The sequence below is a fragment of the Mandrillus leucophaeus genome, unplaced genomic scaffold (assembly GCF_000951045.1).
Source record: "Mandrillus leucophaeus isolate KB7577 unplaced genomic scaffold, Mleu.le_1.0 Scaffold235, whole genome shotgun sequence".
In the NCBI taxonomy this organism is placed as follows: Eukaryota; Metazoa; Chordata; class Mammalia; order Primates; family Cercopithecidae; genus Mandrillus; species Mandrillus leucophaeus.
In genome coordinates, this window is record NW_012102421.1 from 2,045,840 (window position 1) to 2,057,858 (window position 12,019).

Here is a 12,019-nt window from a genome sequence, read left to right on the forward strand (position 1 = left end):
GTCACTCACAATGAAGATATAAAAGGGCTCAGAAAGAGAAAATTAAGGAAGTATTTTGTGAGAAGAATTTTAGAAAAGAGTGCTTGAGATTCTGGGACTCCCACCCTCCTAAGGAAAGTCAGTGGAGTTTTTGAGACCTTAATGTGTATCTCCTGCAGTTAGAAAACAAGTCATCAGTGCCTAAATTATATCTGAAGAAGCTAAAATGGCCCTCAGAAGCAAGGTAGTAAACTACGTTCGGAAGGTAACAACTCACCAAGGTTAGTGTAAACTAAGAGCAGAAGAAGAAATAGAAGCCTCAAGATCATTATTAAGGGCTCTGACTAAGATGGTAGCTTGATAGACTAAGGAAACACATGAGAATTGTCTTCTAATTAAAACACAACTATCTTGAGCTATCCCCCTTTTATTCGCACAATTCCCTTTTTAAGTACATATTTCTATACTGCCCAGAGTAACTTCGTGATTCTACATTCACAAGACATCTGCAACAGTTCTAAGTTATGAGCTAATTAAAAATAGTAGCTGTTATGGACTGAATTGTGTCTTTCCAAAATTCATATGTTAAAATCTAACCCCCAGGATGACTATATTTGGAGATAGGGCTTTTAGGATTTAATTAAGGTTAAATGAGGTCATCCTAGGGCAGAGGAAGTCTTAATCTTATAGGGTTGGTGACTTTATGAGAAGAAGAGAGAAAGATCTCTCTGCCATGAGAGGACACAGGAAGAAAGTGGCCATCTGCAAGCCAAGAAGAGAGCCCTCACCAGAACCTAACTACGCTGGCGCCCTGATTTCACAGTTTCAGCCTCCAGAACTGTGAGAAAATAAATTTCTGTTGTTTAGGCCACTCAGTCTATGGTATGTTGTTATAAGCGCAAGCTGACTAATAGAGTAGCTAATGTCTATTGAGAACCTTCTATGTGCCAGACCCCGTTCTAATTGCTTTACACCTATTAACTCACAACAGCCCTAAGAAGTGGGTATCATGGCTCCAATCTCTGTTTTGCAGATGATGAAACTGAGGCACATAGAGGGTAACTTGCCCATAATTCATAGGTAGGAAGTGGCAGAGTTGGGGTTCAACCCAGATGATCCAGCTCTAAAGCCTGAGCTCTTTGCCATTATGACATCTGCTCTCTAAAGGCTTGGTCAGAATAGTTCCAGAGAAATAAGTCCCCTTTCTTCTATTTTCAGCAAATATGGCCATTTTTACTATTTCACCTGGCTTTTCAAACCTTCAGAAGAGTTTGTGCTGACTTGGAGAGCCCTTGCAAAAGAAATAAAAAGCAAATTTTAAAACTCAATATTACTTTTCAAAATTAAGGTTGAGTAGAAATGGAACAAAGGAGGAAATAAACAAGTAAATACGGTAGTTGGTGTCCAAAACTGGCCATTCATCAAGATGTGTCAACAACACCAAACTCAAGTTTGATGAGTTCAATATTTTCAAGACTAGCAGAACTTCTTGTGACCTGTATAATTGAGCAGAACTTCTTGGTTAAGATGGGCCTGGGGCTGAACCTCAGCTCTCAAGGCTAAATTTCTTCATTCCATAGTTCTTCCAGGTCACTGTCAAAACCACTGGTAATTTTACACTGCAGTGATCTGTGCCTTTTCCTGGCCTGAGGATAAATAGAAAACTTAACAGTTCTGAGAGCTGTTGACACCATGTACTCAGAAACACAATCAGAAAATGTGAAAGGAAACCCTTGAAGGACATGAATGAAGGATGTGGACATTTGCACATGGAAACTCCCCACATGTCGCTAGCTTTGCTCCCCAGCTCTGTAGCCATAAAAATGAGCAGGTCAGAGAGGGTGCAAGGATGCATGTTGAGGCTTTCACAGAATGCAATGCAAGACAGGCACTCCTGACAAAGCTCTGAATGACCATTCTCTGGTAACCACGGAAGTCTAGGGTGCTCTAGAAATAAGTTACTATGATACTGGGAGGACTGGGAAAAATCCAGTTCCTCCCCAACCACTATCAATCAAATGTAGTTGCTTGCTCTACTGTTCAACAAACACACCTTAGTGCAATTTTTAAAAAAAGTCATTTTCCCTTTTAGGCATTAGCCCAGCCAATCTAAGTTCATACACTTAAAGAAAAACTAAGGAAGTGGAGATGCTTTTTCTGAACCCTACAATTGGGCCCTTGATCTGATAACAGGACGGACTATTTGAACAGAGGTCAGTGCCTTATGATCTCTGTCCATATGAGCAATATGAGCAATAAGGAAAAGTCAGGAAAGGCAACGGAGGGTAGGAAGTGAGATACGAAACTTTGCTTTCAAACATGCACTATACAGACACACAGGGGCTTAGATCTTAATACCTCTCCAGTCCTGGATCCCACTTGAGTACCCTGAGCAATACCCCCAGAGTCTTTTCCTCTTTAAGCACAATGAAAGATGTTGTTTCTTGTTTCTCCTGTGACAAATACAAGAGTCTCATGATGTTTCCCTTCTTATTTGCCAGGGATAGATGTACACAGTTTCACTCTGCATTTAATTGCTATTTGCTCAATATAAATGACATTCTTTCCTTTATTCAGTCACTTACTCACTCAGTATATAAATACCAAGCACCGATCTAGGTCCACAAGATTCACAGATAATTAAGCCATTGTTTGAGTCCATGGAAAAATGAGGGCTGTATAATGTGTTATACATGAAGGCAATAACAGAAGTATGCACATGATGTAGTGACTGCTGAGAGGACAGGGTGACTAAACAGAGAGGACAGGAATCAGGACCCAAAGTATTCTGGTAAGCAAAGTCCTTGAAAGAAGAACAGAGAGGGTCTAAGGCTTTTTCATTGTTAACATAGGGATCTGAGAATTTGTGCATCCCTATCTGAGCCCTCACCCTGCTGTCAGTAGCGTTTTTATAGGTCTTCCTCCAAACTCTGGGATTCAGATGCAATGTGAGTCCCAGGAATAGGAAAAAAGCCGTTTACGATTTTTGCAGAGTTGACTAAATCCACAACGGGACTATGCACAACGGGACTATGCACAACAGCCTTTGACAAGTCCTCGTGTTCTGCTTAATTATGAGGGAACACACTGCTCAAGTACAAAACGATACACCTGCCTAGGTAGGGATGCTGTTAGGGAGTACGACTGAGCTTGGCAATGGGCACGCTGAACTCTGCTCTGCCACAAGCAGAGCCATGGAGAGTATTTTTCTGCGGCAGTTGAAAGGGATGATTAAGAGGCAGCATAAGTTGTATGGATCCTGTCCTAGCATTATGCTTTCTGAAGATAATGACAATGAAGGAGATGACGAATGAGCTATGATATTCCTATAAAAACCCTCCTGTCCTCTCTCTCCTGCTATTCTTCTCCTATTCTCTTTCCTGTCTCCAAACCAATTTCTCTAACTCTGATGATTCAAACCCCTTTGCTTGTAAAGACAACCTGAAAATGTCCTCCCCAGTGCTTCTGAGCCACCTGAAGCACACCTCCCCTGCTAATGATGAGACAGATCTCAGCTGAAACAAGCCATTTTAACATGGGGTATTTGATGGTTCTGCGTTTTGTTCTGATGATTGTTAGCTCTCTTGGTTCATTGATGTTGGAAATAAATCACACCTAACCTCTTTTGTACTAAAATTAACTGTCTCCTTGGACTGATTATCTTGCCCTTGGTCTCTGAGGATTTGCACCCACAGGATCGCCAACGTGCCTGGCAGCCCAAGCGGTTTGCTGAAGTTACATGTCCAGAGGGTGAGGCTGATTTTCCCAGGCCCCAGTCAGGAGGGACTGGCTACTCCTAAAAACAACAGAAATGCTTTAGGAAAGTTCAGAAACCAAGGTAGAAAATATGCATGCATGTGTAGCAAAGACTCTGGTGGAACAGAAAACTACAGTATCTTGATTTGAATATGTCAATTCTGTTTACTAAATGGGTTTAATTTATTTCAACACTATATCGCAGTTCCTTTTCGGAACCTATCAGTAATAATTTTTTCCTGGTAAAATTGTTTTCCTTGAAGAAGGAGGAGTTAGCACAAGTCAAGAAAATAGATTAAAAAAATCAATCTTAACCATTTTAAAGCCTGGTAAACAGGTATAAGACTTAAACCACAATTTAAGGCATAAGTGAATGTTCTTTTTCAAAGAGTAGGGAAGACAGTCCTCAAAGAGAGAGAAAAAAAATAGCATGATGAGCTCAACAGGGGAGGAGGTGGTACATATAAGAAAATGGAACAGAAATGGTGTCAACTGACAAGCAGCTGGTCCATCCCTAATTTCAAGTGCTGACTCTAACTAAATTACTGCCTACTTCTAAAGTTGCCACCCACCCTTGCAGAGGCAAGGATGACGGCATGTTGACCTGAAATTGTTCCCTCTCCAGTTTTCCACACCATTTGAATGCTCTTCTGATCTCTTGGACTTCTCTCCAGCTCATTGTTTGTTTCTTCTTGCAATTTCCTGCTTCTAAATGTAGACCCTGAAATTGAATTCAGTACAATTAAAATCTGAGAACCTTTAAAAATGTCTTTAAAAAATTTGTTTCCCTTGCTGATTTCCTGATTCCTGTTCAGTCTACTACACACATATGCAGAAGACCTGGGCACAACAAACATCACACTACTCACCCTACACAGTATTATGATTTGGCATTATCTCATCATGACCCTCTCCGACTGAAATAGCCATGAATGCCTCCTCTTCAGCTCTTACAGGATTATAGGACAATGTCCTAATTGCTTCTTTATGATTCCACCATTTAGTCTTGATGTTAAGTGGTCACTATCCACAAGATAGCCTCAAATTCCTATACGAAGCCTCAGCTCCAGCCATGCCTGTCTTGCAAAGACATCTAGCTCATCTCTATCTCTAAGTCTTTGTTTATGCTGTGTCCTTCACCTTGAATGTCTCCTTCCCCTTTTCATGTATTTAAGCCTTTCTCATTTATCATTATTTAGCTCAAGACCCACCTCATCAATGCAGTCTTTGTAACCACCCAAGTTCATGGTAGCCTCTCCCTCCCCTGAGCCTGTATGGCAGTTAGAGTTTGTATTGGTCATTTGACACTTATCATTTACTATCCTGTATTACTCTTAATCCAGCAGATAATTCTGAGCACCAATTTCTCCCCTATGTCCGGCTCTGTGATATCACTAATCATAAAGGTAGAAATAAGAGACAAGAAGTTTGGAGAAGAAGGAAAAATTGGTAGAAGCTTGAAAAACCAGTAGGTCCAAGAGAGTAATTTAAAAAAAAAAAAAAAAGAGAAATGAGTAAACAAACAAAACTAGGGTTACAATGGATTAATTAAACTTCTGTGTGGACTCAACAAAAAGTAGGTCCAAGAGAGTAATTTAAAAAAAAAAAAAAAAAGAGAGAAATGTAAATTTGTCCTACATCATAGAAAGAAGAACCAGTTATTAAGTTGTTATCCCTTAGCTTCATGCTTGCCCTTTTATTCTCCACTTTCTGATGCTAGAACTTTGCCAACATTATTTTTGCTTTGCCAGCTGGCTTCCAATAGGTCCCTGTTATTAGGAAACGTCAGAGGAAGACTGAAAGGCTGGAGAAGGAAGAAGAGACTTGCTTCTTTCTGTCTGCTACCTATTTGCTTCCTGTGGACTTCCCATCTGCTAGTAGTTCCTGTGAGATTCACCTCAGCAATACTTCACTCCATCAGTGGCAGTTCCTTCTGATATCAGCAGCTGAATCCAGTTTTCAGTTTTTCCAGTTTGCAGAACCAGCTTCACTTCACCCCCTTCCCATCCCAGATCTCATTATATGCTGGTGGCCAGCACCTCCTGAACAGAGTCTGGGTCCCAGCCTTTTTCTCATTTAGAGATATCAGCAACTTCTTCTCAGAGGTCTGACTTTTATTTCCATGAGACTCCTCATTTAAGCTTCTAAGTTTTAAAAATTATAATCTCTTCCCTTTGTTCTCTCAACCCTAAAGAGGATAGGTGCTTCTCACTTTCATGATATCTTAGTCCCTTTTTTATCCTTTCAGTTACTTAGGTAACACTTTTTATATTAAAGTCTTGCTATTCAATAATTGCTATGGTTTCTATCTCCAGACTGGACTCTGATTGACACAGAAGAAACCAGTTTAGGAGCATATATTAAAACAATGTAAAGGAGTATCACTAAGAAGCCAATAGATAAATTAAATATTCAAACAATCCAAAAGAAAAAAGGAAACGGGAATGAGAAGAATAAAATTCAGAAGGGACAAACTAAATACAACCATATCACTAATTACATCAAATGTTAATGGACTAAATGGAGCAATAAAAACACAGAAATTATAAGAACAGATTTTTTAAATGCAAGATTCTACAATATCCTGTCTAGAAGAGACATGCCTTAAATATGATGACACACATAGGTTAAAAGTATACGAATGAAAAAAGATACATAATGCAAACAGTAAGCTATAGAAAAGCTGAAGTAGCTATAATAGCAGATAAAACAGACCTCAAGGCAAAGAGTATTACCAAAGATGGACACACATATTTTATAATGATTAAAGAGTAAATTTGTCAAGAAGACATAACAATGGGTAAATATGTGCAAAATAACAGAATCTCAAAATACGCAAAGCAAAAATTGACAGAATTAAAGGGAGAAATGTAGAAAAATTCTACAATCAGAGTGGGAAATTTAAACACTCCACTCTTAACTATTCATAGAAGAACTAGATTTTTTAAATCACTGAATACATAGAGAATCTGAACAACTGAACCTAATTGATATTTAGAGATATTTATAGAATCCTATGTCCAACAACTTCAAGTGTAATAGTATGTTCACTAAGATAAAACACATGCTAGGCCATAAAACAAGTTCAAAAAATTTGAAAGAACTGAAAACCATGATAATGGATGATGATTAAACAACTAACATGAAATTTGAATGCAGCCCAGTTGGCATCAGATCCATTTATAAAGTAGAGTAATGTCATCAAAACTTAAAGTGAAAATGATTTTCAATCTACAATTCTATCACCAGCTTGTTAATCCATGCAAGAACTAAAACATTATAATGTTTTAAAGAATTATTAGAATGCATTCCTCAACAAAACAAGCAATACACCGAGAAAAATGAAGACATAAAATCCAGACAACAGACTAGGAGAGAGGCAAAAGTAATATATAATGATATCTGTTCAATTTCCCAGGAAGAAAAAAGTCCCTATGGGAGCAAGAGAGGAACAGTTTTTGGAGAAGTTCTCCAGAAAAGTTGCAACTGCTCCATATGAAACCATGGACAAATTTTAAAAATTGGGATATAGTAGAAATACTAGAACATTTGGAAAATTAATCATAAGTATATTCTTCAAAGAGGCGTAAAAAATGAGGCAGGCACTGGGCATGGTGGCATACACCTATAGTCCCAGCTACTTGGGAGGCTGAGGCAGGAAGATCTCTTGAGCCCAGGATTTCAAGTCCAGCCTGAGCAACAGAGTAAGATCCCATCTTAAAAAAAAAAAATTTTACACATCAAAAATAAATGAGGCAATTTTCAGTTCCAGGAGAAATAAAAGGCCCTACAAGGAAGAAAACACAGTTGTGATGAACTATTTGGCATAAATCTGAATGTGCATAGCAAAGAAACTGAAATTGTTTTATTTAAACAGATAGGTAGAAGGAGAAGGAGAGAATAAGGAGGAGTTAAAATTTTATCTGTTATAGCAAAAATGCAATAAAATATTACTTAATTTATCAGTTAATAAATAATCACATTATTTATATCACATGAATTAGAGTACTTAGAACAATGACTATTACATAGTAAGTAGTGTCAGCTATTATTCAAAATATGAAGTTAAATACAAGGGGAAAGAGTTAGAAGTATTGTGAGTGGTTGTCACTGGGGTAGAGGATTCAGGGTGAGAAGGAAAACTATTCTGATTCATTATAAGCTTTTTAGTATTACATGACTTTTGAAATAATATACATGTATTGTTTTTGTGAAAGTAAAGTTAAATTAATAATAAAACAGCTTTATTATAGAATAAAATATAAACACAAAAATATTAGGACATTGTAAATAAGTAAGTAAAAAGTAATGTATAAGTGTAGAGAATGTAAATTTTCAAGAGCAAAGTATGAATTGTAAAAAACTCATGTTGAGATCCTTCATACACTATTAGTAAAATTAAAAAATCAAAGAATTCTTAAAACATTGTACTCATGCTCAAAAACAAGAACATACTCCGTAAACAAACAAAAGCCAGTGCAATCTCCCTAAAAAGAAATATTCAAAAAGGAAAAAATTGATGGAAATACACGTAAATGAAAACTAAAGCTGAATATCCAATACACAACATGGGGTCAAACCACACACATGCAGCTAGAAGTCAGGATAGTGCTTTACAGCCATTAATGGCTGTCAAAATATTTCCATTACAGCAAAAAAGAAGTCACTTACCCCTAAACAGGAGTAAGCACTGAGTTCCCATACTAGACTAGCACTTAAGTCCTCACTACATTCAGAGGAAGGGCCTAGAACTGGATCATTTCTGTAGGGTGATAGACCCAAAAAAGCCATGACTGCAGAACTTGGGCAGCAGCAACCATGAAACCATTCCCATAAGGAGGGTATCAAGGAGAAAGTATCAGTAAAGCAGAAAACCGAAGTTAAACCCAAGAAAACAGAGATACTTGAGCAATATAAAAAGAGCATTAAAATGAATAGATTTTTACATCTTCAAAGCAATGAAAAAAGAAATAACATCCATAAAAGACCAGGAAATAAGAAAATGAAAACATCTTTAAAGTGCAAAATACTTATGAAATTAAAAAATTTAATAGATTTAAAAGACTAGACATCGATGAACTGGCAGAAAGAAATGAAAAAATCACCCAAAAAGCAATCAAAAAAGATAAAAAGCTGAAGAAAAAACCGAAAAATTCAAAGAGGAGTTCCAACATATATCTGGCAATAGTTTCTTAAGCATAGACTAGAGAGAATGTTGAAGGTGTGGGTGTGTAAGACAGTAGCTGGGAATTTTCCAAAACTGAAGAGAGTCATGAGTTCTGAGACTGAGAGGGCTCATCAAGTGCCAAAAAGGGCAAATATTTAAAAATCTACACCTAGATACATTGTAGTGAAAGAGCACAACATCGAAATTAAAGAGTCAGACAAAGAGGAAAAAAGTCCATCTATAAGAGAATGACAATCATATTGACAGCAGACTTCTCATTGGCAACAATGGCAATGAGAAGTCTCTGTACAGGGAGAAAGTAAACAACTTGAAAAACATATTTTGGGATATTGTCCACGAAAACTTCCCCAACCTTGCTAGAGAGACCAACAGTCAGATTTAGGAAGTACAGAGAAACCCTGCAAGATTCTACACAAGAAGATCATCCCCAAGATATGTAATCATCTGATTTTCCAAATTCAAAATGAAAGACAGATGTTAAAGGCAGCTAGAGAAAAAGGGCAGGTCACCTACAAAGGGAACCCCCTCAGGCTAATAGCAGACTTCTCAACAGAAACCCTACAAGCCAGAAGAAACTGGGGGCCTATATTCAACATTTCAATATTCTTAAAGAGAAAACTCTTTGACCAAGAATTTCATATCAAGCCAAACTAAGTTTCCTAAGTGAAGGAAAAAAAAGATCCTTTTCAGATAAGCAAATGTTGAGGGAGGTTGTTACCAGTAGACCTGCCTTATAAAAGATCATGAAAGGAGCACTAAATATAGAAAGGCTGTTACCAGCCAACACAAAACACACTTAAGTACACAGACCAGTGACACTATAAAGCAACGACACAAGCAAGCTGGCATAACAACCAGCTAACAGCACAATAACAGGATCAAATCCACACATCTCAATACTAATCTTGAATATGCATAGGCTAAATGCCCCACTTAAAAGGCACAGGGTGGCAAGCTAGATAAAAAAAAGCAAGACCCAATGGTATGCTGTCTTGGAGAATCATTTCACACATAATGACACTCACAGGCTCCAAATAAAGGGATAGAGGAAAATCTACCAAGCAAATGGAAAACAGAAAAAAAGCAGGAGTTGCAATCCTAATTTCAGACAAAACAAACTTTAAACCAACCAAAATAAAAAAAGACAAAGAAGGTCTAAGTATCCTAAATATATATGCACCCAATACAAGAGCACGCAGATTTATAAAGCAAGCTCTTAGAGACCTACAAAGAGACTTAGACTCCCACAAAATAATAATGGGAGACTTCAAAACTCCACAGACGGTATTAAACAGATCATTAAGGCAAAAAATTAACAAAAATATTCAGAACCTAAACTCAACATTGGACCAAATGGATTTGATACACCTCTACAGAAATCTCCACTCCAAAACAACAGAATATACACTCTTGTTGCCACATGACACACACTCTAAAATCAACTACATAATTGGGCATAAAACAATCTTTAGCAAATACAAAAGGACCAAAATCATATCAAACACATTCTCAGAACACAGTGCAATAAAAACAGAAGACTTAAAAAATCACTCAAAAACATGCAATTACATAGAAATTAAACACGCTCCTGAATGCCTTCTGGGTAAATAATGAAATTAAGGCAGACATCAAGAAGTTCTTTGAAACCAGTGATAACAAAGATAAATACACCAGAATCTCTGGGACACAGATAAGGCAGTGTAATGAGGAAAATTCATAGCACTAAATGCCAACATAAAAAATTTAGAAAGATCTCAAATTAATAACCTAACATCAAAAGTGAAAAAATTAGAGAAGCAAGTGGAAACCAGCCCCAAAGCTAGCAGAAGAGAAGAAACAACCAAAATCAGAGTTGAAGTGAAGTAAATCAAGACATAAAAAACTATTCAAAAGATCAACAAATTCAGGAGTTTGTTTTTTGAAAAAATTAATAAGATTAGCATAGCTGCTAGCAAGGCTGATAAAGAAGAAAAGAGAGAAGATCCAAATAAATGCAATTAAAAATGGCACAGGGGATGTTACCACCCGACCCCACAGAAACAAAACCCATCAGAAACTGCTATGAACACCTCTATGCACACAAACTAGGAAACCCAGAAGAGATGAATACATTCCTGGACACATATACCTTCCCAAGACTGAACCAGGAAGAAATTGATTCCCTGAACAGATCAGTAACAATAACAAATCCAAAATCAAATCAGTAATAAATACTCTACCAACCAAAAGAAAGTCCAGAACCAGAGGGATTCATAGCCAAATTCTACCAGATGTACAAAGAAGACCTGATACCATTCCTGTTGAAACTATTCCAAAAATTCGTGGAGGAGGGACTCTTTCCCAACTCATTCTATAAGGCCAGCATCATCCTGATACCAAAACCTGGCAGAGACACAACAAAAAAAGAAAACTTCAGGCCAACATCCTTGATGAACATTGATGCAAAAATCCTCAACAAAATACTTGCAAACTGAATCCAGCAGCACATCAAAAAGTTTATTTACCACAATCAAGTAGGCTTCATCCCTAGGATGCAAGGTTGGTTTAACATACACAAATCAATAGATGTGATTCATCACATAAGCAGAACTAAAGACAAAAACCATATAATTATCTCAATAGATGCATAAAATGCTTTCAATAAAATTCAACACCTCTTTATGTTAAAAACTCTCAATAAACTGGATTTTGAAGGAATATACATCAAAATAATAAGAACCATCTATGATAAACCCACAGCTAACATCATACCAAATGGGCAAAAGCTGGAAGCATTCCCCTTGAAAACGGGCACAAGAAAAGGATGCCCTCTCTCACCACTCCTATTCAACATAGTACTAGAAGTCCTGGACAGAGTAATCAGGCAGGAGAAAGAAATAAACAGTATCCAAATAGGAAGAGAGGAAGTCAATCCATCCCTGTTTGCAGGTGACATGATTCTATACCTAGAAAACCCAATAGTCTTGGCCCAAAAGCTCCTTCAGCTGATAAACAACTTCAGCAAAATTTCAGGATACAAAAATCAATGTACAAAAATTACTAGCATTCTTATACACCAACAAAACACAAGCTGAGAGTCAAATTAGGAACACAATC